The sequence below is a fragment of the Rhinoderma darwinii genome, chromosome 1, assembly GCF_050947455.1.
Source record: "Rhinoderma darwinii isolate aRhiDar2 chromosome 1, aRhiDar2.hap1, whole genome shotgun sequence".
In the NCBI taxonomy this organism is placed as follows: Eukaryota; Metazoa; Chordata; class Amphibia; order Anura; family Rhinodermatidae; genus Rhinoderma; species Rhinoderma darwinii.
The window spans coordinates 114,806,895-114,829,795 of NC_134687.1; positions in this window are offsets into that span (position 1 = coordinate 114,806,895).

The following is a 22,901-nucleotide window of genomic DNA, read 5'->3' on the forward strand; positions in this document are numbered from 1 at the left end:
TGCCCATAGCCCGTCCTGCAAGAAGCCTGTAAGCAAGGAGAGATGGTAAGTGCCTATTTGTGTGTATATGTGTCTGTGTACATATATCTCTGTGTCTATATGTTCCAGTGTGTGTGTGTGTGTGTGTGTGTGGTTATCAGAGTGTGTTATCTGTTGTGTGACTGCAGGTAACATCTACTACATTTTCTGTACTCAGAGAGTTATCAATGTGTTATCTGTGGTGTTACATAGGACTGCAGGTAACACTACTACATTATCTGTACTCAGAGAGTTATCACTATGTTGTCTGTGGTGTTACATAAAACTGCATATGACATCTACTACATTATCTATTATATATGGGTGAGTATGTATACCGTATGTGTCTCTGTGAATGTAAATGTGTGTTTGTGTGTGTGTCTGTATGTATGTATATGTCTGTATATATATATAGATATATATATATATATATATATATATATATATTTATGTATACACTACCGTTCAAAAGTTTAGGGTCACTTAGAAATTTCCTTATTTTTGCAAGAAAAGCACAGTTTTTTTCAATGAAGATAACATTAAATTAATCAGAAATACACTCTATACATTGTTAATGTGCTAAATGACTATTCCAGCTGCAAACGTCTGGTTTTTAATGCAATATCTACATAGGTGTATAGAGGCCCATTTCCAGCAACCATCACTCCAGTGTTCTAATGGTACATTGTGTTTGCTAACTGTGTTAGAAGGCTTATGGATGATTAGAAAACACTTGAAACCCCTTGTGCAATTATGTTAGCACCGCTGTAAACAGTTTTGCTGTTTAGAGGAGCTATAAAACTGACCTTCCTTTGTGCTAGTTGAGAATCTGGAGCATTACATTTGTGGGTTCGATTAAACTCTCGAAATGGCTAGAAAAAGAGAGCTTTCATGTGAAACTCGACAGTCTATTCTTGTTCTTAGAAATGAAGGCTATTCCATGCGAGAAATTGCCAAGAAACTGAAGATTTCCTACAACGGTGTGTACTACTCCCTTCAGAGGATAGCACACACAGGCTCTAACCAGAGTAGAAAGAGAAGTAGGAGGCCCCGCAACACAACTGAGCAACAAGACAAGTACATTAGAGTCTCTAGTTTGAGAAATAGACGCCTCACAGGTCCTCAACTGGCAGCTTCATTAAATAGTACCCGCAAAACGTCAGTGTCAACGTCTACAGTGAAGAGGCGACTCCGGGATGCTGGTCTTCAGGGCAGAGTGGCAAAGAAAAAGCCATATCTGAGACTGGCTAATAAAAGGAAAAGATTAATATGGGCAAAAGCACACAGACATTGGACAGAGGAAGATTGAAAAAAAGTGTTATGGACAGACGAATCGAAGTTTGAGGTGTTTGGATCACACAGAAGACCATTTGTGAGACGCAGAACAACTGAAAAGATGCTGGAAGAGTGCCTGACGCCATCTGTCAAGCATGGTGGAGGTAATGTGATGGTCTGGGGTTGCTTTGGTGCTTGTAAAGTGGGAGATTTGTACAAGGTAAAAGGGATTTTGAATTAGGAAGGCTATCACTCCATTTTGCAACGCCATGCCATACCCTGTGGACAGCACTTGATTGGAGCCAATTTCATCCTACAACAGGACAATGACCCAAAGCACACCTCCAAATTATGCAACTATTTTTTCTTTCTTCTTTTACACCATGTTTTTCCACTGTAACTGTGGATGTACAGCAGCCCCAGTTACAGGGGAAATCAGCCCTCTCATAGTGACTATTGTCACTAATAGGGATGTGCTGGGTCTTGTAAGACCCAGCAGTAGTCTGCCACTAGTGGGATCCCGGCGATCATGTGACCAGTTACATGATCACCGGGACCAATAGAGGCAGCTGTTCATATACACATCGCGCATTGAGCGCTGTGTAAAAGTGATCAGAGAAGATAGAAGCAGCGAAAGCTGCTTCTATCCTCTCCTCAGGGTCCCCAGCAGTCACTGACATTCAGCTGCCCGATCGCTTGGGCAGCAAGCTAAAACCCGCGCCATAAATAGTCTGTGCCGCGGGTTTTAAGGACCCGGACCCAGTGGCGTAACTACCGCTGTAGCAACTGTTACGCGGCCCGCAGCACGAGGGGGCCTGTGCTGCCCGCTGGCACAGGCCCCCCCATGGCCCGATGCTCCACTAGCAGTCGCTATGGCTGCTACAGCGCGACGCCACTGAAGGGGTTGTTCCTACAAAAGACATGCATCCTATCCACAGGATAGGGGATACATGTGGAACGACCAGCGATAAGGAGAACGGGGGACCGAAAGTCCATCGGTCGGCAGCTCCATAGAAATGAATTGTGCACCGGTCGCGCATTTGTGCGCATGCGTGACCAGTGCTCCTTTAATTTTTATTGAACTGCGAAGACCCCGGAAGTCCGAGGTTTGTCATGGAGAACTTTGGGGGTCATTCGGTCCACCGTTCTCCTTATCGCTACCAGCGATCACACATGTATCCTCTATTCCAGTGGTTCCGAACCGCCATCCAGGAGTGCTGCGGCACTCCACTCACCCACTGCAGAAAAAAAAAATTATTAAAAACATTTTGGTTTTTTTGCTACAAACTCCGCCCCCGACGTTGTAGAAGACATGACGCGTGGACGTCTGTTACGAGTACCGCCCACCGCTTCCCACTAGAAGCCTGACGGAGGGAGAGGAGCCATTAACGCTGGGCAGGGTAAGTGTTTTTTTTCTTTACTTTGTTAGCAGTTGTGTGAGAAATGGAGCCAGGGGAATGCCGGAAGTTGTAGTCCTCTCCTCTTATACCTCCTCTCTGTAATGTCCTCTGATATCCCATAATAACGTCCTGGACATGCTGGTAGTTGTAGTTCTCTCCTCTTATACCTCCTCTCTGTAATGTCCTCTGATATCACATAATAATGTCCTGGACATGCTGTTAGTTGTAGTCCTCTCCTCTTATACCTCCTCCCTGTAATGTCCTCTGATATCCCATAATAACAGCCTGGACATGCTGGTAGTTGTAGTACTCTCCTCTTATACCTCCTCTCTGTAATGTCCTCTGATATCCCATAATAACGTCCTGGACATGCTGGTAGTTGTAGTTCTCTCCTCTTATACCTCCTCTCTGTAATGTCCTCTGATATCCCATAATAACGTCCTGGACATGCTGGTAGTTGTAGTTCTCTCCTCTTATACCTCCTCTCTGTAATGTCCTCTGATATCACATAATAATGTCCTGGACATGCTGTTAGTTGTAGTCCTCTCCTCTTATACCTCCTCCCTGTAATGTCCTCTGATATCCCATAATAACAGCCTGGACATGCTGGTAGTTGTAGTACTCTCCTCTTATACCTCCTCTCTGTAATGTCCTCTGATATCCCATAATAACGTCCTGGACATGCTGGTAGTTGTAGTTCTCTCCTCTTATACCTCCTCTCTGTAATGTCCTCTGATATCCCATAATAACGTCCTGGACATGCTGGTAGTTGTAGTCCTCTCCTCTTATACCTCCTCTCTGTAATGTCCTCTGATATCCCATAATAACGTCCTGGACATGCTGGTAGTTGTAGTCCTCTCCTCTTATACCTCCTCCCTGTAATATCCTCTGATATCACATAATAACAGTCTGGGCATCCTGGGAGTTGTAGTTCTCTCCTCTTATACCTCCTCCCTGTAATCGCCTCTGATATCCCACAATAACAGTCTGGACATGCTGGTAGTTGTAGTCCTCTTATACCTCCTCTTTGTAATGTCCTCTGATATCCCATAATAACAGCCTGGACAAGCTGGTAGTTGTAGTCCTCTCCTCTTATACCTCCTCCCTGTAATGTCTTCTGATATCACATAATAACAGTCTGGGCATCCTGGTAGTTGTAGTTCTCTCCTCTTATACCTCCTCCCTGTAATGTCCTCTGATATCCCATAATAACAGTCTGGACATATGCTGGTAGTTGTAGTCCTCTCCTTTTATACCTCCTCTCTGTAATGTCCTCTGATATTCCATAATAACAGCCTGGTCATGCTGGAAGTTGTAGTTCTCTCCTCTTATACCTCCTCCCTGTAATATCCTCTGATATCCCATAATAACAGCCTGGACATGCTGGTAGTTGTAGTTCTCTCCTCTTATACCTCCTCCCTGTAATGTCCTCTGATATCACATAATAACAATCTGCACATGCTGGGAGTTGTAGTTCTCTCCTCTTATACCTCCTCCCTGTAATGTCCTTTGATATCCCATAATAACAGTCTGGACGTGCTGGTAGTTGTAGTTCTCTCCTCTTATACCTCCTCCCTGTAATGTCCTATGATATCCCATAACAGTCTGGACATGCTGGTAGTTGTAGTCCTCTCCTCTTATACCTCCTCCCTGTAATGTCCTCCGATATCACATAATAACAGTCTGGGCATCCTGGGAGTTGTAGTTCTCTCCTCTTATACCTCCTCGCTGTAATGTCCTCTGATATCACATAACAGTCTGGGCATGCTGGGAGTTGTTGTTCTTATACCTCCTTATTTATTCCTTCCCCAGGAGTAAGCACACTTTCTCTCTGTGATGGTCACTTTACTAGAGGGGCAGATGGTCATTTTATCGGGGGGTGGGGGGACTGAGGCTGATGGTGGCTTTACTGGAGGTGGCTGATGGTCATTTTACTGGGGGGGACGGAGGCTCATGGTGACTTTACTGGGGGCTGAGGCTGATGGTCACTTTACTGGAGGGGGCTTATGGTCTCTTTACTGAGGGGTTATTATACTGTGAGTGGGGGGCTGATGGTTATTTTACTGTGAGTTGGGGGCTGATGGTCATTTTACTGTGAGTGGGGGGCTGATGGTCATTACTGTGAGTGGGGGGCTGATGGTCTTCGAGTGGTTTCCGCCTATGACCTCCCATTCAAATTAATAGGAGGCAGAAAAAACCTGCGGCGCTCGTTTGGTGCTTTTTTGTCTGCGGTTTTTGCATTCGCTTCAACGGCTTAAAAAAAATGTGGGCAAAAAACACAGCAAAAAAAAAAGTCAACCAACGCTGTCAATTCAAAATCTGCCTCAAAATTCCTAAATGAATTTGGAGGCAGATTTTTAGTTTCTGCCTTACAAAAAAATGTTGTGTGAACATACCCTAAGAGTGTAGTGCTTGTTTTTAGCCATTTTTTGTCATTTTGTAATTTTTGGTAGGGGTGCCCTGAGAATTATTTTTTTTTTTCCTGGGGTGCCTCGAGCCTGAAAAGGTTGGGAAACTCTGCCCTATCCAGTGGATAGGGTATACATCTCTATTGTAGGACAAACTATAGGCCGTTTTTTGGGGGGGCTGTATGGCGTTACCTACAGGTGGGGGGCTGTATAACGTTACCTACAGGTGGGGGGGCTGCATGGCGTTATCTACAGGGGGGCTGTATGGCGTTATCTACAGGGGGATGTATGGCGTTATCTACAGGGGGGCTGTATGGCGTTATCTACAGGGGAAGGGCTGTATGGCGTTATCTACAGGGGAAGGGCTGTATGGCGTTATCTACAGGGGAGGGCTGTATGGCGTTATCTACAGGTGGAGGGCTGTATGGTGTTATCTACAGGGGGAGGGCTGTATGGCGTTATCTACAGGGGGCTGTATGGTGTTATCTACAGGGGGCTGTATGGAGTTATCTACATGAGGCTGTATGGCGTTATCTACAGGGAGGGCTGTATGGTGTTATCTACAGGGGAGGGCTGTATGGCGTTAGCTACATGGAGGGCTGTATGGCGTTATCTACAGGGGGCTGTATGGCGTTATCTGCATGGGGCTGTATGGCGTTATCTACAGGGGGTTTGGGGGCTGTATGGCGTTATCTACAGGGGGCTGTATGGCGTTATCTAAAGGGGGGCTGTATGGCGTTATCTACAGGTGGTGGGGGGCTGTATGGCGTTATCTACAGGTGGTTTGGGGCTGTATGGCGTTATCTACAGGGGGGCTGTATGGCGTTATCTACAGGTGGTTTGGGGCTGTATGGCATTATCTACAGGGGGGTTGTATGGCGTTATCTACAGGGGGGCTGTATGGCGTTATCTACAGGTGGTTTGGGGCTGTATGGCATTATCTACAGGGGGCTGTATGGCGTTGCCTACAGGGGAGGGCTGTATGGCGTTATCTACAGGTGGAGGGCTGTATGGTGTTATCTACAGGGGGAGGGCTGTATGGCGTTATCTACAGGGGGGCTGTATGGTGTTATCTACAGGGGGCTGTATGGAGTTATCTACAGGGAGGCACTATGTACAAGGGGGGGCCCCAGTCAATAGTTTACCATGGGGCCCAGTCTTTCCTAGTTACGCCCCTGCCCTGACCGCTGGCCGTAAATACACAGCCAGCGGTCGGGAACCAGTTATAGACTAAATAACAGCATGCAATGTTAATCAGATGCTTCTAAGGCCATCAAAATACTGTTGTGTTTTAAAAGAGGCATGGACTCGTGGGACATGGATATAATATTACAACTTTACAAAGAATTAGTGCGGCCTCATCTGGAACATGCAGTTCAGTTCTGGGCACCAGTTCATAGGAAGGAGCTTTAAAAATGCATTGAAGAGCAACTAAACTTAAAAGGGGCATGGAAAATCTTAGTCATGAGGAAAGATTAAAAAAGTTACATTAACCCATTAACGACATGTCACGTACATGTACATGACGGCCATTAAGTGGAAGTATGGAGCAGGCTCACGGGCTGAGCGCGTTCCATACTCAGCGGGTGACGGCTGCGTTATACAGCCGACACCTCACTGCAACGGGCGGAATCAAAGATCACTTTGATTCCACTCGCTTAACACCCTAAATGCCGAGGTCAATCACAACCGCGGCACTTAAATTGTTAGAATCACAAGAGGGAAGCCCCTCAAACATGCCATTGCGACCTCCCCCCCCCCCCCCGCCCCCAGGACCTGATCGGCTGGTGACGATGGTTGTGAAGGCAGCCTGGGGGCCTAATGAAGGCCCCTGGTCTGCGATCTTTGTACTCCTTTGAAGCCCTACTTCTGGCAGGGCTTCAAAGGAGACTGTCAGTATCACGATATAATGCAATACATTAGTATTACAGTATAACATGTTTTATTTTTTGGTAGACTGAGCAGGGTGAGGGCTTATTTTTGGCGGGACAAGCTGTAGTTTTTATTGGTACCATTTTTTGGTGCATACAACTTTTTGATCACTTTTTATTAAAACATTTTTGAGAGCCAAGGTAAAATTCTTTATTTTTTACTGCGTTCACCGTGCGCTATAAATGACATTTTACTTTATTCTGTTGGTTGATACGATTACGGCAATACCATATTTATATAGTTTTTTAGTTTGCACAATAAAATCACTTTAAAAAAAAAAAATAACATTTATGTCACCATATTCTGAGAGCCATAACTTATTTTTCAATCAATAAAGCTGTGTAAGGGCTTGTTCTTTGTGGGATGGGTTGTAGGTTTTATTGGTACTATTTTGGGGTACATGTGACTTTTTGATTACTTTTTATTCTATATTTTGGGAAGGGTGGTGACAAAAAATAATGATTCTAGCATTGTTTTTTATTTTATTTTTTCACCGTGTGAGAAAAAAAACATTATAGTTTTAGAGTTTGGGTCGTTACGAACGTGGTGATACCAAATGTGTACCTTTTTGAAAGTTTTTTTATTTTTTTTCTATAATAAAAGACTTATACGGAAAAAAAAGCCGTTTTTCTAACTTATAACTTTTTTTCTTACACTATTATAAAACATTTTTATTAACTGTTTATTTACATTTTGTTTCGTCCCATTAGGGGACATGAAGACCTGCCGCACTGATCGCTGCTATAATACATTACACTACCTATGTAGTGTAATGTATTAGAACTGTCATTGTGAAGCTGACAGTCACTCCGACTGGAAGCATATCTTGTTCTCATAGGCTTCCGTACATGGCAGAGCCGGAGGCCATTGTCTGGCCTCTGCTTGCCATGACAACCATCGGCATCCCCCCATGATCGCTGCTGATCTGCTACAAACCCCTTAAATGCGGCAATCGCAATTGATCGCCGCATTTAAGGGATTAATTTACAAAATCAGCGCCGATGGATCACTGGCCAGCACCAGTGGAGTGTCAGCTGTTGGAGACAACTGACCTCACAGTTCCCAGTGCACACTGTCACCGACACACTGTCACAACAGTGTGAACCAGGAACGACTCAGTAACTGTACGTCCTCATGCAGGAAGTATCTTCCTGCGAAGACATACAGTAACTGAGTCGTGCGGCCAGGGGTTAAGATGGGACATGATTATATTGTACAAATATATAACTGGCCCAAACCAAAAATATGATAATCTGTTCCATGAAAAATCCCCTCAAAAAACAAGGGAGCAATCCCTCTGTCTGAAATAAAAAAAGGTTCACTATCCAGTAGCGACAGGCTTTTTTTTACCATAAAAACTGAATCTGTGCAACAGCCTAGCTTAGGAGCTTGTCACAGCACGAACAGTAGATGGCTTCATAAAGGATTATATCATTTCTCAGAATTAAAAAATGTAAGCGTCTATGTCAATGTATAGAATTCTTGTTTGAAAAATTTTAATTAAAAAAGCAATGCAAGAACTGCTGTATTCTGTTCTTCCCGCCTTCCAAAAAATGCAATACAAAGTGTTCAAAAAGTTTTATGTACCCCAAAAAACCCTCATACAGCTACATCGGCGGAAAAATAAAAAAAATGATGGCTCTTTACGGCAATACCCCATATGTGGTCATAAATCAGAAGGGAAGGAGCGGCATTTTGTTGGATTGGTTTCTGGGCGTCTGTGGGACCAAAACAGTGGAAACCCCCCAGAAGTGACCACATTTTGGAAACTACACCCCTCAATACAATCACCTAGGGGTGTAGTGGGCATGTTAACCCCGCAGGGGTTTCGTAGACATTAGTGTGCACTCGATGTTGCAGAGTGAAAATAGGATTTTTCCCATAGATATGCCAATATGTGGTGCCCAGCTTGTGCCACCATAACAAGACAGCTCTCTAATTATTATGCGGTGCTTCCCAGTTTTAGAAACACCCTACATGTGACCCTAATCTTTTGTCTGGAAATTTGACAGGGCTCAGGAGTGAAAGAGTACCATGTAAAATTGAGACCTAATTTGGCAATTTATTGGTTTACAATTTATTGGTTCACAATTGCAGGGCTCAGATGTGAAATAATAAAAAGAAAGTGACCCCATTTTGGAAACTACACCCCTCAAGTCAGGTGGTATAATAATGGGGTAAAAAAAACAATAAAATATTCCATAGGTGTATGTTACGTTGTGAAGCAATCCTTTCTGCACAGGCCAGTGTTGCACTGATAAATGGTGTCCTTTCTTATCTCCTTTTTGGTCCACACTCTGCAACTTTGCAGTTTGGGGAATTTTGCTAGGAAAGTGTTGTCCTGGTATAATACGGGCACCCTCGCCTCCAGCAGATATGTTTGGGTCCTCCCCTTCCTGGTTCCCTAACTTTAGGGCCTTGATAAATCGCCTTTTGAAACAGAAGAAATGTTCCCCTCGGACATGAACAACTGCATATTTTTCTTTCCTGACGTATTGGAGCCTTAATTAATTTTATTTTTTCATAGACATAGTGGTGTGAGGGCTGTTTTTTTGCAGGACGAGCTGTAGTTATTATTGGTACTATTTTAGGGTACATGTCACTTTTTGATCACTTTTTATCCTATTTTTTGGGAGGCCAGGTAACCAAAAAAACACAATTCTGGCATCGGTTTTTTTTAGGTTTTTTTATACAGCGTTCACCATGCGTTATAAATTACATGTTAACTTTATTCTGTGGGTCAGTCCGATTCCGGCGATACCTAATTTATGGCACTTTTTTATGTTTTACAACATTTTGCAAAATAAAATTACTTTTGTAAAAATAATGTATTTTTTCTGTCGCCAAGTTTTGAGAACCATAACTTTTTAACTTTTTCATCGACGGAGCTGTATCAGGGCTTGTTTTTTGCGAGACGAGCTATAGTTTTTATAGGTACCATTTTTGGATACGTGCGACTTTATGATCACTTTTTATTCCAATATTTGTAATGCAAAGTGACCAAAAAACAGAAACTCTGGTATCGTTTTTTACAGGTTTTTTTTACGCTGTTCACCGTGTGCAATAAATAATATAATATTTTTATAGCTCAGGCCGTTGCGGTCGCGGCAATACCAAATACGTATGGTTTATTATTTGTTTTCAATAATAAAGGACTTGAATATGTGAGCAGGGCGATTGTGTTTTATTTTATTACTTTAATTTTCTTCACTTTTTTTTACACTTTTTTTCAAGTCCCACTAGGGGACTTGAAGGTCTAACTGTCTATTTTGTTTTTTTCTAATACATTGCACTACCTACGTAGTGCAATGTATTAGATTTGTCAGTTATTCACTGACAGCAAGCCGATTAGGCTTCGCCTCCCGGCGGGGGCCTAATCGGCTTCCATAATGGCAGACCAGGAGGCCATTGTGTCACCTGTTGCCATAGCAGCAGTCGGCAGACCTGATTGCATGTCAGAGCTGGCGATCTGCTAGCAACCGCTAAGATGCAGCGATCGCTGCATCTAAGGTGTTAATGGAAGGGATCGCTAGCTCCGGTTCCTGCCATTACAGGTGGATGTCAGCTGTAGCATACAGCTGACATCCACCGCTGATGACGCCGGCTCTGCTCCTGAGCTGGCGCCATCTTGCCATCTGCTACGGAAGCCGTTCAGGCTCCGGCTGGGTCTTGAACGGCTTCTGTGCTAGGCAGACCGGGAGGCCAGAATTAGGCCTCCGGTTGCCATTGCAGCCACCGGAACCCCGGCAGTTCCGATGAGCTGCAAAGACCTTAAATTCAGCGATCGCGTTTGAGCGCTGCATTTAAGGGGTTAATGACGGGGATCGAAGCTAATTTCGGTCCCCGCCATTACAGCCGGATGTCAGCTGTAAGATACAGCTTCTGAGCCGGTGCCATGCATTTGGCGTTTGGGTATGGCAAAATGTGGGAAGCACTAGCTTTCCATGGAGTACCCATACGGAAAATGTCGGGAAGGAGTTAATAGCAACACAGCAAATAGTACAATATCATATCCTTGCCTACCATGTGACTTATTGGACTAGTTTTATTTACATAGGAGTGTATTGAGCCAAGATGGCAGAGAGATATAATCATATACAGTGTTGCCGAAAACCATTACTTGTTTGTCATAATGAATAGTGCTAATTAGATAACACACGTGTACATATGTGATATAAGTGAATATCTTTGGTATTGCTTCATATTTAATGAGAAAATATTGCTTGTGAACGGCTGTTCAGAACTGGCACAGTAACTGATATAACTATAGGCCAATAGGGATGATGAATAAACATCCCACTGATGACGCTAATAGAATCGGCCCAATGAGATGCTGGGAATCATGAAGGGGAATGAAGCAAGTGAACCTACCAGGTGATTGGCTATCGGACGGCCGAACCTCAGGAAGGGGAGGGTGTAACTGACACACAAAAAGAGGCGGAAATGAAGCGCTCGCTGCCACTGCCAAACACCAATGAGTCAGATCACATATACTCCTGACGTCTCCCTGACAAACCCAGAATAGGGTGAAACGCGTAGGAGGTGGAGTTGCTCACTGCACTCAGAATTTATTTAGGCAGATTAAGGTATCCGGCTTTGAGCTAGTCTGTCTGGTCTGAATGCAGACCTGATTATAGATAGGACAGAGCGTGAATGGGAGCGTACAACTGCACTACATGACTGAGCATGCTAGGATCTAACACTGACCACAAAGCACAGGGATTTATACCGCTGCCTCTTTGACATTTATATGTTATGTATGTCAGTATATGTTTCGTAAAGAACATGTGATGTTCCATGTTTTATTCAAGCTTAACTTCTTCACGCGCTGCTCTGCAACTGTACGTCCTGCAGAGGGCTTGCTTCCAGCATCAGGACGTACAGTTGAGTAGTTCCCGGCGCACACTGTCCTAACGGACAGTGTCCGGGAACTGGGAGGTCAGCTGTCCCCAACAGCTGACACTCCAGTCTTGCCGGTCAGCGGACCATTGCCGCTGATTTCGGCAATTAACCCCATAAATGCGGCGACAGATTGCGTTCGCCACATTTAAGGGGTTTGAAGCACATCGGCAGCCCCCACTAAGGCCTCATTCACACGGCAGGGTTTCCCGGCCGGGTGCCGGCCGTTCATAAATCGGCCAGCACCCGGCTGCATTAGGAATAATAGACCCCTAATGGGGCTATTCACACGACCGATTTTTTGACGGCCGGGAAAACCGGCCGTCAAAAAATAGGACATGCTCTATCTTCGCCCAGGTACCCGGCCGCCCGGATCCCATAGAAGTCTATGGGGTCGGGTATTACACGGCCATCACCGGGATGTGTTCCGAGTGATGGCCGGGTTTTCCGGCGCTTGCGCTCTATCTCCTCCTCCTCACAGCGCAGAGTGCACGTGAGGAGGAGGAGTTGATGCCATTCTGGCGAATGGCTGTACGCTGTACACTGTGTGGCAGGGCCGGGGTGTACAGCAGGTGGAAGGGAGCGCTGCGCTGGCTCCCTTCCCCTGCTTGTTTTAAAAGCACCCTGGCCCGGCGACACCTTCGGTGGCGCCGCTAGCAGCTGCTGCGGCTGCTACTACTGTAGCGACGCCACTATAGCAGAGCGGGGAGGTATCTCCCCGCTCTGCTATGTGCTAGCCGCACTTTAGCTCCTTGAAGGAGCGGAATCCCCGTGTTTTCGGGGATTCCGCTCCTGGACAGAGCGCTTGATGTCTCTGTCCATAACTGGGCAGTGACATCAGGGGAAACTCCTGAAGCGGAATCCCCGAACACATGGGGATTCCCCTTCAGGAGTTGCCGCTGATGTCACTGTCCGGATCTGCCCGGCACGGATGCAAAACTTAATGCAAACCGGCCGGGCAAAATGGCCGATTTTACCGGCCGACACTCGGGCTCGGGAACGACCCGGTCGTGTGAATCCCGCCTAAGTGATTGTGGGGGCTGCCGATGCTTGTCGTGGCAATCAGAGGCCAGACAATGACCTCCGGGTTGCCATGTACGAGAGCCTCGGAGGAGCAGCCTCCGGCCGGTCCTCCGAGGCTTCCTGTCAGAGTGACAGTTACGTCACAATGACAGTTAGAGTACATTACACTACGTGTGTAGTGTAATGTACTCTGGCAGGGATCAAAGCTGCAAGTCTTAGTGTCCCCTAGTGGGACAAGTGGAAAAAGTAAAAAAAAGTAATATTTTTTTTTTTTTTTTTTTAAAGTGTAAAAATAAAAGTTATAAGTTACATAAACAAACACTGCATTTTTTCTATAATAAGACTTTCATTATAGGAAAAAAATGAACACGTCAAAAAAAGTACACATATTTGGTATCATCGCGTTCGGAACGACCCAAACTATAAAACTGTAATGTTAGTTTTTCCCGCACGATGAACACCCCAAAAAAAATCAATAAAAAACTACACCAGAATCTCTATTTTTTGGTCACCACCCCTCCCAAAATAGAGAAGTGATCAAAAAGTCGCATGTACCCAAAAATAATTATTATACCCTCTTATTATGCCCTGATGTACTACGCACAGATTACATATGCCTCCACATTATAAACTGAAATACCAGCGAAACCCAAAACAGAAAAACTACCAAGCAAAATCTGTGCTCCAAAAGCAAAATGGCGTCCCTCCCTTCTGAGCCCTGCAGCGTGCCCAAACAGCATTTGCGCCCACATATATGGCATACATTAGTATTGCAGCATATTGTACCCATGATCCAATGATCGCTGGTTCAAGTCCCCTAAGGGGACTAATAAAATGTGTAGAATAATTAAAGTTATTAGTAGTGAGAAAGAAAAAAGTTTAAAATTTAAAAAAAAAACCTTTTCCCATTTTTCTTCTAAAGTAATGTAAAAAAAAATAAACAAAATTGGTATCGCTACGTCCGTAAAAGGCCGAACTATTACAACATACCATTATATAACTTGCACGGTGAACACCGTAAAAAAAACTTAAATAATTTAAACCGCCAAAATTGCTGTAGTTTTAGTTTTTACCGCACTGCGAAAGCTGTAAAAACGATATATATTGCTATATTTTACTATTTTTTTTCAGTTTCCCAGTACTTTTATGATACTTTAAATGGTGTCAATAGAAACTACAATTCCTCCCGCAAGAACTAAGGCCTCACAACACTCTACTGACGGAAAAAGAAAAAAGTTATGGCTCTTGGAAGGCGGGGAGTGAAAAATGAAAATAAGAAAGCAGAAAATGGATCAGTCCTGAAAGGGTTAATTCATTTCTAATGAAAAAACGTATGACCACATGTGGGGTATTTCCGTACTCGGGAGAATTTGCTTTACAAAAATTGTTTTTTTCTCCTTTATCCCTCGTGAAAATGAGAAAATAAAACATTTTAGTGGAAAAAAATTGTGCTATTACTTTTCTCGGCCTAATTCTAATAAATTCTGCAAAAGACCCGTGGTGTCTAAATGCTCACTATACCCCTAGATAAATTCCTTGAGAGGTGTAGTTTCCAAAATTGGGTCACTTTTGGAGAGTTTCCCCTGTTTTGGTCTCTCCAGGGTGTTGCAAACGCGACATGGCACCGAAAACCAATCCAGCAAAATCCGTGCTACAAAATCCAAATGGCGCTCCTTCCCTTCTGAGCCCTGCTGTGGGTCCAATCAGCAGTTTATTATCACATATGGGATATTGCCCTAATCGGGAGACATTGCTTTACAAATGTTTGGATCCATTTTCTTTATTATTCCTTGAAAATATTACAAATTTCTATGTTTTTTCAGAAAAAAAGTAGATTTTCACTATTAGGCTGGGTTCACACGACCATGTTACGTCCGTAATGTACGGAACGTATTTCGGCCGGAAGACCCGGACCGAACACAGTGCAGGGAGCCGGGCTCCTAGCATCATAGTGATGTACGATGCTAGGAGTCCCTGCCTCTGTGTGGAACTACTCTCCCGTACTGTAATCATGATTACAGTACGGGACAGTTGTCCTGCAGCGAGGCAGAGACTCCTAGCATCGTACATCACTATGATGCTAGGAGCCCGGCTCCCTGCACTGTGTTCGGTCCGGGTCTTCCGGCCGAAATACGTTCCGTACATTACGGACGTAACATGGTCGTGTGAACCCAGCCTTACAGACTAATTCTAAGAAATTTAGCGAAAAACCTGTGTGTCCAAAATGCTAACTATACACCTAGATACATTCCTTGAGGAGTGTAGTTTCCAAAATGAGGTAACTTTTAGGGTGTTTCCACTGTTTTGGCACCACAAGACCTCTTCAAACCTGACAAGGTGCCTAAATTATATTCTAAAAAAAAGGAGGCCCAAAATCCACTGGGTGCTCCTTTGCTTCTGAGGCCTGTGTTTCAGTCCATTACTACACTAGGGCTACATGTGGGATATTTCTAAAAACTGCAGAATCTGGGCAATAAATATTGAGTTGCATTTCTCTGGTAAAACCTTCTGTGTTGCAAAAAAAAATGTATTAGAAATGAATTTCGACAAAAAAAAATAAAATTTGTAAATTTCACCTCTACTTTGCTTTAATTCCTGTGAAACTCCTAAAGGATTAAAACACTTTCTGAATGCTGTTTTGAATACCTTGAGGGGTGTAGTTTTCAAAATGGTGTGACTTCTGGGGATTTTCTAATATATAAGGCCCTCAAAGCCACTTCAGAACTGAACTGGTCCCTGAAAAAATAGCCTTTTGAAATTTTCTTTAAAATATGAGAAATTGCTGCTAAAGTTCTAAGCCTTGTAACGTCCTAGAAAAATAAAAGGATGTTCAAAAAACGATGCAAACATAAAGTAGACATATGGGAAATGTTAACTAGTAACTATTTTGTGTAGTATTAGTATCTGTTTTACAAGCAGATACGTTTAAATTTAGAAAAATGCTAAGTTTTGCAAATTTTTTCTAAATTGTGGTGTTTTTTAGAAATAAATACCAAAATTATCGACAACATTTTTTCACTAACATAAAGTACAATATGTCACGAGAAAACAATCTCAGAATCGCTTGGATAGGTAAAAGCATTCCAGAGTTATTACCACATAAAGTAACACATGTCAGATTTGAAAAAATCGGCTGTGTCCTGAAGGCCAAAACAGGCTGTGTCCTGAAGGGGTTAATAAAAGCTAAGTTTTATAAATAAATCCTTCCTCTATATTATACTATATGAGAAACAACTCTCTATCATCCCCTGTCAGCAGTCAGTATGTTATAAAGTATGTTATAGAATTTATACGTTTACCTTACAAAAAAATAACATAGCATTTTCAACATATACATTGAAGGTATATTTAATTACAAAAATCTGCACCTTTTTCCACACAATCAGGCCATTTTTAAACGCACATATTATGGCTGCAACACCTGGTCGCCTAGTGATTCTACTAACCCAAAACTGATATGAACCTAGACAGTAAAACTTATTCTGCCAGAAGCCCATCAACCAAATCACACCTTATTTTTACGTATTTCAAAATACGACCTCAAATATACTACACAGCACTCCACACTCCACCCACAGACCTCAGATAAACTACACCGAACCCCAAATCTCAGATACATCACACAGTACCCAACATAAATGTCACTGCACAGCACCTCCAGACTTTCTGCACATGGCATTCTTAGGCTACATGCACACGTTGCATATTTTACTGTGGAAAATACACAGCAAAACCACAGGATACCGCAAGAAATTTGCAGCAAAAAAACGCACCTGACTGTGTTTTTTTTATGCGTTTTTTTGGTGCGGTTTTTACACTTTGCTGCGTTAATCGCAGCGTTTTCATGCGTATTTCCCAAGAACTAGAGAGAGAGAATTCGTAGAATCACGGGATAAATTGACATGCCACGGTTTAAAAAATACGCACCACGGGTCAATTTACGTCCCGGAAAATACCACAGCGTGGACATGACTTTCCCTGGAATCTCATTGCCTATGCTAGTACTGTATTACTGCTATACCTAGATGGAGAGCACCAAGAGAATTCCCAAAATATATATTGTAAATATACATCCCTATTGGTATGTAATGTCTAAAGGGGGAGGGACATACAGGCCCATAATAAACATGGTGGTAACGGTGGAAAACCCACTGAATGAAACAAATCCCTAAAGATCGGAGTCTGACACACCAAAGATCAATTAAAAAGATATACATTTATTGAATCAGATATAAATTAACATAATGAACACATTAAAAACATAGAGATGATTGCCACAGTGCGGATAGACAACCAAACAATAAAGTACAGAAGATGGCACTGTATAGAAGATGAGAGGCAGGGCTGTATAATGTATGACACAATGCACTATATGTGCAAAAATAAGGGCCACATGGACCAAAGAAGCCTGGTCCCCTGATGTCAAATACATATACATAGACTATACATAGAGAAATAATCACAGCAGCCAAATGTATATAAACATGGTATGGTTCAATAATGGATGTAACAGCACATACACCAATATATTAACTCTAAACAATGTGCTAGAACCCCTTACCCATGTCAGGAACCACACTGTCTGGCGTCAACCCTGACGCGCGTTTCGGCCCGGGAGGCTACGTCAAAAACGCACGTAATACGCATTGTGTGAAAATTCTCCGTAATAGTGGACCGTAATACGGTCCGCAATTACAGACCCATTCCATTCTTGTGGCCCCAGACACCTTTCCATATCGCTACGAATAGGTGTCCGTGCCGTAGAAATGTACCGCAAAAGATAGGACATGTATCTTTGTATGGGTGCACAGTCCGAAAATGCGGGCGGCTTTCCGCGGCAGGCCGTGCCCGCAATCTGACCCGTCGAGGCATGGACTCTACAAGACCTCTGAAGGTGTCCTGTGATATCTGGCACAAAGAAGTCAGCAGCAGATCCTTTAAGTCCTGTAAATTGAGGGGTGGGGCCTCCAGGGATCAGACTTGTTCTTCCAGCACATCCCAATATGCTTCATCGGATTAAGATCTTGGGAACTTGGAGGCCAAGACAATACCTTGAACGCTTTGTCGTCTCCCTCAATCCATTCCTGAATAATTTTTGCAGTGTGGCAGGGTGCATTATCCTGATGAAAGAGGTCACTGTCATTAGGGAATAACAATGCCAGGGGATGTACTTGGTCTGCAACAATACTTAGGTAAGTGGTATGTGTCAAAGTAACATCCACATGAATGCCAGGACCCAAGGTTTCCCAGCAGAACATTTCCCAGAGCATCACACGGCCTCCACCGGCTTGTCTTCTTCTCATAGTGCATCCTGGTGACATTTCTTCCCCAGCTAAGCGCTGCACGCACACCCGGTCGTCCACATGATGTGAAAGACAACGTGATTAATCATACTAGGCCACCTTCATCCATTGCTCCATGGTCCAATAGGGATGCTCACACGCCTATGGTAGGCACTTTTCATCTGTCATGCACTGTTTGATCTGCCGAATACACAAAAAAAAGAAAGGAAGGCTCTATACAGAGGTCTATGTACCAATGCACTTACCTGGTAAAGTTGTGCAGTGAGGTACCAGAACCTAAAGCATTTTGTAAGTTGATCTCTGGGGACTACAGACGTTAAATCTTCTCAGTAACCCTGCAGGGACGAGTGTAAAAACACAATGTTGTGGAAGAAGAGGATCTTTCTCCACAACGCCCAAAAATATTGTCTGAATTACTTCTTAGTGCAGAACTAATCATTCATTTGTGTTCATCAAACGACATGTTTCGGACACAGACTATGTCCTTCGTCAGGTTAAAACACGATACAACAGTTATTCAGTTAACAAAGTTTAAAGGAATAAACGGGCCATGGGGTACAGGTCAAAGTCAATGCAGTGCATTTTTTTAATTAATTGATCAAATGCAAGGTATTCAATTTTAATAGACATTTTAAAATTCATTAAAAAAAATTGTTCAACATTGACATTTTGTTAGAATAAACAGTAAAATAAATTCATGGATAAATCATAGGTGTGCCCAATAAGAAAAAAATAAATAAAAAATCACATAATGCAGGTATAAAACCCAAAGGACAGTTTGTGTGTCGCACCGTAAGGAACAGCTGTACTATAATAGACGTAAAGAAAATTCACATAATGCCAAAACTAAAACAGGACAGGGTGTCCCAGTTAATTGTAATAAACAATATTTTATATTATCGTACAATGTATATAACGGGATGGTGCTACACATAGTAGGAATCCTTTAAGAGTCAAATGGCCACTTAAAATGGTATATAGACCTTTTTTAAGATGTAATATTATGGTGAGCCACCAGGTGTCACTATATTAAATTTTGCTATATACCATTTTCTGGTTGTAGTTATTTTATTTGACCACAAGATGTCGCTGTATTCCTTCTTCTTTTTTAGTATATGATAGTTTCTGATATTTCGTTCAGTCCGGATGATCTTTGGAGTTGGATTTTATACATCCAGGAGACTTTGCTTAAGTATTTCAAATCGGTTAAAAACTGTATGGGGGATGTAGTGGATTGGTAACCTATTGATGGGGATTTGTTCATTTGTGCAATGTCTAGAAACGCTGTGTTTTAGGAATTAATTGTTTATATTTAAACAATACTTATTTAACCTACAGTGCAGTGCTCTACGTGGTTCTCCTGACATATTGGAGTTTACATTTAGATTCGATTAGATAGATTATGTAGCTGGCTTGGCAGGTTAAACATACCTCCCAACTTTTGAATTCGGAAACGAGGGACATTTTTAAGCCACACCCCTAACCACGACCAATATCCCGCATCATCACATAAAATCACGGCCAGATCCTTCTGCAAATAACAAGCGCACATTGTCACTGCGGATCTCTAGACTGTCTGGATATCACAGATATTATGGATCCGGTTATATCGTCTTCATGTTTCTTTTCCTATCTTGGGTATAACATTTGCTCATCAGGGCAGCAGCAGCAGCTGCAGGACAAACCAAAAGGCTGAGAACAATGAAAGTCAAGAGGGCCCTGTGGTTGATGACTTTTCAATTGACAGGTAGCAGAGTTACATGATGGGGATTTTTTTTTCCAGTTGTGTAACTCTGCTACAGGTCAATGGAAAAATCATCCACCAGGGCCCCCTTGTAGATCGCTCCGCACACAGGCCCCCTGTAGATAGCTCCACACACAGCCCCCCTGTAGATAGCTCCACACACAGCCCCCCTGTAGATAGCTCCACACACAGCCCCCTGTAGATAGCGCCATACACAGCACCCCTGTAGATAGCTCCACACACAGCCCCCTGTAGATAGCGCCACACACAGCACCCCTGTAGATAGCTCCACACACAGCCCTCTATAGTGCCACACACAGCCCCCTGTAGATAGCGCCACACACAGCACCCCTGTAGATAGCTCCACACACAGCCCCTGTAGATGGCTCCACACACAGCCCCCCTGTAGATAGCTCCACACACAGCCCCATGTAGATTGCTCCACACACAGCCCCCCTGTAGATAGCCCCACACACAGCCCCCTGTAAATAGCTCCACACACAGACCCCTGTAGATAGCGTCACACACAGACCCCTGTAGATAGCTCCAAACACAGCCCCCCTGTAGATAGCACCACACACAGCCCCCTGTAGAGTGCCACACACAGCCCCCTGTAGATAGTGCCACACACAGCCCCCTGTAAATAGCGCCACATGTCCCCCTGTAGATAGCTACACACACAGCCCTCCTGTAGATAGCGCCACACAGCCCCTGTAGATAGCTCCACACACAGCCCCCCTGTAGATAGCGCCACACACAGCACCCCTGTAGATAGCTCCACACACAGCCCCCCTGTAGATAGCTCCACACACAGCCCCCCGTAGATTGCTCCACACACAGCCCTCTATAGTGCCACACACAGCCCCCTGTTGATAGCGTCACACACAGACCCCTGTAGATAGCTCCACACACAGCCCCCCTGTAGATAGCTCCACACACAGCCCCCCTGTAGATAGCGCCACACACAGCCCCTTGTAAATAGCGCCACATGCCCCCCTGTAGATAGCCCGACCCACAGCCGCCTGTAGATAGCTACACACACAGCCCTCCTGTAGATAGCGCCACACAGCCCCCTGTACATAGCTCCACACAAAGCCCCCCTGTAGATAGCTCAACACACAGACCCCTGTAGATAGTGCCACACACAGCCCCCTGTAGATAGCGCCACACACAGCCCCCTGTAGATAGCGCCACACACAGCCCCCCTGTAGAGAGCGCCACATAGCCACCCTGTAGATAGCTCCACACACAGCCCCCTTGTAGATAGCTCCACACACAGCCCCCCTGTAGATAGCTCCACACACAGCCCCCCTGTAGATAGCGCCACACACAGCCGCCTGTAAATAGCGCCACACACAGCCACCTGTAGATAGCACCAAACACAGCCCCCTGTAGATAGCGCCACACACAGCTGCCTGTAGATAGCGCCACACACAGAACCCCTGTAGATAGCTCCACACACAGCCCATCTGTAGATAGCGCCACACACAGCCCCCTCTTGTACATAGCGCCACACACAGCACCCTTTTGTACATAGCGCCACACAACCCCCTCCCCCCCTTGTACATAGTGCCACACACAGCCCCCTGTAGATAGCTCCACACACAGCCCCGTGTAGATAGCGTCACACACAGACCCCGGTAGATAGCTCAACACACAGCCCCCCCTGTAGATAGCTCTACACACAGCCCCCCCTGTAGATAGCTCCACACACAGCCGCCTGTAGATAGCTCCACACACAGCCCCCCTGTAGAGAGCACCACATAGCCACCCTGTAAATCGCTCCACACACAGCCCCCCTGTAGATAGCTCCACACACAGCCCCCCTGTAGATAGCTCCACACACAGCCGCCCTGTAGATAGCTCCACACACAGCCCCCCTGTAGATAGCACCACACACAGCCCCCTGTAGATAGCGCCACACACAGCCGCCTGTAGATAGCGCCACATGCCCCCCTGTAGATAGCCCGACCCACAGCCGCCTGTAGATAGCTACACACACAGCCCCCTGTACATAGCTCCACACACAGCCCCCCTGTAGATAGCTCAACACACAGACCCCTGTAGATAGTGCCACACACAGCCCCCTGTAGATAGCGCCACACACAGCCCCCCTGTAGAGAGCACCACAGAACCCCTGTAGATAGCTCCACACACAGCTCCTCTGTAGATAGCGCCACACACAGCCACCTCTTGTACATAGCGCCACACACAGCACCCTTTTGTACATAGTGCCACACAACCCCCTCCCCCCTTGTACATAGTGCCACACAACCACCCTTCACCCTTGTACATAGTGGCACACAACCCCCTTATACTTTGTGGCACAATGCCGCCAGAGCGGAGAGCTCTCTCCGCTCTGATGTCACTCACCGTCAGAAGAAGGCAAGAGTCTTGCAGCGGCGTTCTCACTGTTGTTGATGCCGGCCCAGGAGTAGACCAGTCCAGTCACCTGACCTGTCACCTGACCGGTGAGGTCAGATGACAGGTCAGGTGACTGAAGTGGTCCACTCCTGGGCCGGCATCGATCACAGTCAGAACACCGCCGCAAGACTCTTGCCTTCTTCTGATGCTGATCGATGCTGTAATCGTCTGGCATGCAGGGCGCCTGTCAGCAGCGATCAGCTGTTTGGATACAGCTGCAGCGCCCAGCGGGACATTTGGCGGGACATCAATGAGAAACCGGGACTGTCCCGCCGGATCCGGGACGGTTGGGAGCTATGAGTTAAATGGTGTTTAATACTGAATTCTTTATTTGTTTTATTAGATTTAAAATGCGTGGCTGATTTATGGTGTGACAAAAATGGTACCTTCGTTATTTGCATTGGTAGCCGCTGTTCTGTTGTTGATGTTGTTCTAAAATGGCAATATTGTGGTGTTTCAGGCTTCGTTCACATCT